The sequence below is a fragment of the Corvus kubaryi genome, unplaced genomic scaffold (genome assembly GCF_017639235.1).
Source record: "Corvus kubaryi isolate FWS band 111438036 unplaced genomic scaffold, C.kubaryi_AGA036_p1.0 37394, whole genome shotgun sequence".
NCBI classification, from domain to species: domain Eukaryota; kingdom Metazoa; phylum Chordata; class Aves; order Passeriformes; family Corvidae; genus Corvus; species Corvus kubaryi.
The window spans coordinates 2457543-2465028 of NW_024581133.1; positions in this window are offsets into that span (position 1 = coordinate 2457543).

Below are 7486 nucleotides of genomic sequence, written 5' to 3' on the forward strand. Positions count from 1 at the left end.
GCTAAATGTCTTAAAAAAACAACTGTACCATTATATCAGTTCAGCAGATCACTGATATGCATGTGACAATAATAGTCATTCCCCATGGAATCCTGGTAAAAGTTTTTTCTTCTAGGGCAGCTCAGCATTTGAAACCTAACTAGAATTTTCTTTTTGTTTGGATTCCACCTTTTGCCCTATCACAAACTCCATTTTAAGGGTGGTTGATTTAGGCAACCCTGGTAGCGACTTATCCTGCTTTGACAGATTTGTTTCACAAGTTGTCCTTCCCCTTCCTGCAGTCAAAAACTGTATAATACCATTTTCAAGTAAAAAAATAAAGAAAGAGAAAGAATAAAACATTTTAAATAGAATATTATCAATTATGCCACTGGCTACACCCATAATATGGGAAATGTTGGTCCTGTGCTTAACCGAATCCCATGCTGGAGAGCTCTTCTAACACATTTGGAACTAAATCTGCTTTACTGTGATTGAAGGACCAGAGTAGAAAGAAAACCTGAGGAACTTCTTCCATTCATGAAGAATGCAGGTGGGATTTAGCCCAGGAAGATGCTGCAGAGTACAACAGAGTGTTAATCTGCAAATCCCAGCTATAAACCCATCGGAATCTGCACTGCTCAGCCCCACTCCCGAGCTATCAGCAGACAGCTGTGTGTCAAGAACACCCTGGCTGACAGCTGCCAGGTGTGGAAGCGGCCGTTCTTCAGATGATCCACAAAATATCTTCCACAGTTGCCAGCACTTCTGCAAGAAAGCATTCAGCAGGCAGTGTGGTGATTTAATTTGTAAGGTTGTTCATACTCCAGAAGCTCTCCAAAAGCCCAAGACTGGCCTATTGCAGTGTATGAACAGGACAGAAAGCAAGCTCCAGACAACTGGCCACTGCCTTTGACAGCAGGTCTAGGCAAACTGCAGCAGCATAGGAAATATATACACTTGGACAGCAAGGCACAAACGTGTGCAGCAAGTAGCCCAGCTCTTGGATGACTCCAAAACTTCATTTGCCATAACAGGATCTTGCAGCTTTGGATATGGCCACTTGCACATTCATTTTAAGACCTTTTTTCCTTGTCAACAGTCTCATTCTTCTCAAACTACAAAGAGGGAAGAGAATAATTGTAAGGGTGGCAGAATATGTCTCATTATTAGGGATTTTAGCAAGTAGTTCTTATCAGTTGTGTCAGAGATTTGTGAAGGTAACTGAGCACTGGAACAGTTTGTGCCATAGAGGTTGTGGAGTCTCCATCCTTGGAGATATTCCAAATCCTGGGCAACTGGCTCTAGATGACCCTGCTTATTCAGTGCATGTGGGACCAGATGACCTCCAGAGCTCTTTGCCAACCCCAACCAGCCCATGATTCCGTGCTCTGACAAGTAGGGGTACCAGGATCCCACTGGAATCTATTCAATCACTTCCTCTTTGATTCTTCTACTGGGGCACAGTGTTGCAATAGATTTTCTGTTTCAGAAACCTTCAGTCATTGAGTCTGAATTCATACTGGCCAATTTCCCTGTTCTCCTAAGCGCAAGAACCCAGCAGTCCTACTTTGACTCACGTGTTAAGCTCTTAAATAACTACATCTGCTCCTTGGAGGAAGGTACTGGATCATATGCATGCCTGGAATTGCAAGGTTATGGGACTACTACACAGACTGGGTGCAGAGAGCTAACAAATGGAACCCACAAAGAATAACAGCAATACCACCAAAGGAGGCAGGGAAACTTGTGTCAGCCCCCAGCCCCAGTGCCCACACTGCAGTGCTGGAGCAGCAGTGCTGAGTTGGGCCCACCTGCAGAACTGCCAGGTGTCAGGCAAGGTGCCCAAGCAGCAGCAGATCCTGCCCTGCTCAGGCCCACACATTCCCCAAGGTAGGGCCTGCCCGCTCATTGAGTAAAGAAACTTCTGCACCAGCTGCCTGCTTTTTACAGCTATACAGATGATTTTATTTCAACATTACATGTCTTACCTGCTTCCTACACATGCACATGTGAATGATTTTGATTTAGTTTGACTGTTGACACTGCTTGTTCAAGAGAAGAGTTAAGAACAAGTTAAACTCCCTGGCTGATGAATTGGTCACAGCTTCCCACAGGGACTGCTCAGACATCCGCAGTGATAAATAGAGTCAAAGCCTACTGGCTCAGCTCATGTTTATTAGAACTATCTGCTAATGACCTAAAGGGAACAATCTTGAGAAGTGTAGGAAATAGTTTCCCCAGCTATTGGTTATTGTAGCATGCATCGCTGACACAGGCAAATAATCTCTTTTAAGTGCACTGCAGGAAGACAGGAGTTACGTTTTTACGAAGGATTTTACTTTTCACATTTGGTTTCCTTCCAGTTTGGAAGGAAACTGAGATACTTAAGTTTTCCACAAAAGAAAAATCATGTGGAAAAAAGGCCAGATTTGGATCTCCTAAACTGTTTCATTTCAATTTTGACTTTTTAGAGCTACAAAAGTTTACAAACCAAGACTCATTTTAAAACAAAACGCTCCAGTCAAACAGTGTTAAAATGTTTTGATTCTTGGAATGTTTCCATTTTTCTTCCACAACTAAATATGAAGACAAACACAATTCTGTGAAGTATTTTAGGAGAACTGTATTTTTTCAAATGGAAAATCATCAACATTTTCTTCATTGACCCTATACTCCTTCTATTCCCCTTTATTTTCTTCAAAATATTAGTCCAAAGCATTCTAGAATAAAATGGAAATGTTTCTAGTGGGAAGTTTGAAAAGAGCAACTAACTTCTGAGAAGTGAATCCTCTATCTACATTTTTCTTAATACACTCTGTCTTAGCAGAAACAGATGACAAGCCTCTTACTAGTTACCCTGTCTTCTCCAAGGACATTAGCAAGTCATTTCTGTTTAAAATACAGACTCCAGGAAGCAAAGAAAAAGTTAGCCAAGAACTTACCCATTAACTATTGCTAAATGTAGCCTGTGCTGCACACCTGGATTACAACCTCAGTAACTTGAGCAACAAATCTGGGATATACTGCAAAAGTAGAAGTTTCCATTCTGATCCTGTAGGTTCTTGCCTGTTTTCCACCTCGTGAAAGCTGCATAGTACACAAAATGGCCAACTGGCAAGTTTAAAGGAGGAACCCAGTCATCTGCCAGTCTCCTTATGTCCCCCAACTTCCACAGGCCCAAACAGTGTTAGACACACACCAAAACCTGGCACGTGCCACAGAACAAACACAGAGCAACACTGCAGTTAGGACTGGGTTCTGCTGCTGTTTCTGCAGCCTTGGCTGCAATTTAAGTCACTGTGACATTGACACCAACACCCCCTGTGAGCACCTTTGAGGGCACAGAAAATAAGCATTTACTACATAGAGTTGAGAATTTCCTGCAGGTACGGATTTTAAAGCTGGGGGTACAGTTTGGCCTTCAATTAAATTCAACATATAAAGAACAATTTCACTTAGAGATTTATATTGGCAAGAATCCCAATCCCTGAAGTGGTTTCTCTACAGAAAGAGAAGAGGAGCAGAAGGAAGGAGAAGTTAGCAGAAGACTTTTGGTTTTTACAGAATACTAACGCTGCCCTTGAACGTATGGTGATGAAGTGTTACATAAACGTACGTGTGGTATGAGACCACTAGAGGGGAGTAAAGTAACTTAAAAGTGAATGTTTCCTCTACTCGGTTTTGCTGTACAAATTGCATTTGCACATGGTAATTAACAGCTATAGTAAAGCCAGAGTATTAAAGAATTGCATTTGCCTAACATTCTAAGCAAAGTTGATTAGATAATTACAGTATTTCTGTACCATTGTCCCCTCTCACTAGGCTGCAGGCTGACAGGGAACATTCATCATCTGGATGAAGCCAGAACACCAGGGATGGCATTCAGCCAGAACATTTGGCAATAGACATGGATTTCTTTACTTGTATTCAGATTTACAAAGAAGCAATGCTACATGATGGAAACAGACTCATTTCATCAAGTGTGAAAAAGGCAGTGGGCTCAAAAGCTTGCTTGGTAGGTAAGCATGTACAAGCAGGAAAAGAAGAACCTTGGTTCTCACACAGATCACTGCCCAAATCTACACAAGAGTGAAATATTTACCCAAGCAACAAGAACAGAGAGGAGCACGATTAACTTGGAAGTGTGAAGTACTCTGCATCAGAATGCTGGGTGAAATCTCACTACAGCTGCAAGTAATGTGCTCCTGTATCACTGCCAGGTTGCCATCGTCTCCATTGTAAGCCATCCACACTGTGGGAGACAGGACTGCACAGTGAATCTGCACAAAAGAGAAAAATAAATTTCAATGGGAAATCTTAGCAACTCCCACAGAACAAAGGGGAACACGAGAACAGAGTTCCAACAGCAGAAGAATAGCTTTGACAGCAAATTTTAAGGATGAATGACTGAAATATATATGTATGTGTGACTGTGTATCTCAATACTTCTGGGAAGTATACCCAGCTTGAGATTTTATGGGAAAAGGGACACAATACAGTAGTAAGTAGATCTTCAAAGTTAAGAGGAAAGTACCAACTACAAAGTAAAGTAAGAGGTAAGGGGCAAATGAGATCTGAAATTGCAAGGGTGTTACGTAGAGCCTGGGAATGCAAGCAGAGCTCTCCTTAGTTGCATATCCACAGGTTATACTTAGGGAACTTGAATTTAATCATAGCAGTCTTGAAAGGCTTTCACAATCTGATAGAATATTTTGCAAAGATGATTGTAGTCATTCTGCAGAACAGACAACTGGCTGAACCAGACTGAAAACTATCAAAGCATAGTAGGACCAAGACTGTTGGGTCTAATTTTTTCCTATTTATCATTTGCTATCCTATATTATATCTGCAAGATAGAGCAGCTAAAGAAAATGTAGAGAACAAAAAGACAGCAAAGAAAAGAATACCACTGCATTCTGCTACTTTGGGGGTGTTGTTAAACAAAGTTTAAGCTAAATAGTGCTGAACTGCAACATTACTAGAATAAAATTTGATCTGGCTCCTACAGCATAAACACAGTATCAAAAAAAGAACCATCTGAATCAAAAAGGTGTAAGAGCAGGTAATCAGTTCTTGAATAAGGCAGGTAAGTTCTTTCAGCTGTATAACTTAGTGGGTGAAAATACATGACAGGCTTGTTTTAAGAGCTTCATTTAGTGACTCTATTATAATCTTGGCTAAACTATCCAAGTCCAAGCACATGTATTGCAACATTCCATCCCCCCTTCCGACTGGGGTCGGCTGTCCAATTTCAGGAGCTGCCACCCCCCATGCTACTCTGTTATTGCTTCATTCTTTCCTACTGACATTGGAAGGAAGAGGGCTGAGGAACACTTTTTACTAGGAGCTGTTGATTCTTGGGCTAAGGATCATCTTGCACCTTAAACTTTACTCACCAGGGAATGATTGCTGCTGTTTGCATGTAGATCTTCCCTCCAGGCCTCTACAGCTGATTTTCATTAAGGAAAACTTAAAATCTCCTTGGCAGCTCTGGAGTTCTCCGGAGTTGTCACTGCAAGAAGACACACAGTAAACATTAGGTGAGCAAGGATTTAACTGCATCTTTACCTACCTTCACATTCTCACATACATTGCAGTTTTGGTCACTGAGGTTGCCTGATACAACACCACCGAAACAGCAAGACAAAAGCAGTCACTCATGTGGAAGGTCCCTCCTATCAGTGTGGCCCCAGCTTCTAAATTAAATATGTAGGATCAGTAAATACTTCATTCTGCATTGAAACAACTGAGCTTTTAAACACAGGGAATTTGTTAAAAGCTGTGGAAATTGACAGTAAGAGCACACAACACTGAACAAGGTAACAGAAATAAAATACGTTGCAAAAAGTTACATTTTAGAATTTTAAAAGCAGTTTGCACATTGTTGCTAAGTGTGGCATTTGGGGGAGCAACTACAGAGAGACTCTTGAACCCACCTCAGATGGAATATTTGGAAAAGTTCCATGTGATCCAAACTGTCCGAATGGTCAGAGATGTCCTACAGGAGAGCTGGACATTTACAGATCCAATCTTCACCTGGGAAGGCTTCTGAACTTGCCCAAGGATTGAATTCATCTGATGTATTGGCTCAAACTCTTGTAAAAGTACCTCTTCCACAGGACTAAATGTGCTTGTTTTTTACCTTGTGGAATTTGGGAAAATGTTTAAGCTAACCAGAAACAGCCACTCATCACTGGGAAAAAAAAAAAAAAAAAAAAAAAAAGGAAAAAAGCCTCCACTTGGGGCTTAGAGGACAACTAGTAAAAAGTTTCCTTTGCAGACAAGGCCACAGCTATTTCCTCAGCTAAGAGCTCGGAATTTGGCCCTTGAACTTAACCACGGCCCGTGTTTGTTTAGGCACCAGCGGTCTCTCATGGCCTCAGTTTGCTCCCACTGACGATGACAAACCCCACCTCACTAGAGAGGAAGTGGGGTTGGATTTATGGGCACATGAAAGGCCACCAAGAAATTCAGAAGTCTCTCAGAGCGCCTGTGAGAGTCTCAAGTCACAACCCAGGCCTGCGTACCAAGAGCTGTAATGCATTCTGCCTGGCCAGTTGGCCTGGAATATAAACAAGCAGGACATTTTTATAAAGGAAGTTAAACACATTTGTCTTCAGATTCTGTACTATTTTCCTCTTAAAACTCAAAAGATTCTCCAACTGAACTCTGATGTTCAACTCCAAAAGACCAAATAACCTTACAGCAACCTTACAGCAGTTACATGTTACATATCAAAGGCACACAGAACATCTTTGAAAGAACAGTCAGACTTTTTTCTTCTCCTGATATCACAGAACAGTAGCAAGCAAAGCCTTTTGGCTTAGAACTCCCATATTACTGCAGCTGTGAACTGCTGGCCCATTACTATGAATTGCAACAAGTGTGATTTAATCACCCCTGCGTAAGCCAGCAGCAAAATGCTCTGCTCGTCACAGGATCACTGGAAAAGAAATGCCATCCCAAGGAAAGAAAAAGGTCTAGGAAAAAAGACACATTTTGCAATTCTCTTTAAAATGCGAGCAGGCCTTTAAAGTAGGAAATTTCTAAGCATCAGGAGGGCAAATTACTACATCTTCAGTTTATCCTGATAACCTATACTATTTAAGAAACACCTACAGAACATGGTCATTCTAATTGATACCTTTCTTATACCCAGTATAAGCTATTTTTCACTGTATCAAAGGGAAGAATAATTGAAACGTGATTTGTTATGATAATTTAATGAAAAAATGCAAGCATATTTGCTTTTGTTGTGGGAACACAAACAGAGGCTTACAAGAGGTCCTTCAAAATGGAAAAGTCAATTAAAAGACTAACTTCAAACAAATCCAAAACATCTCTCATTACGCTCAGAAGGAATTTTGATAGCCATTTAAAAAATGACCACAAGTTACAGTAGCTTGGTTTTAGATAAACACTGCACTGCAAGCTAAATTGAATACAAAAATAGATTCTATTTAATAAATTTGTATCTAGTGCACTATAAACATTTATGAAATTG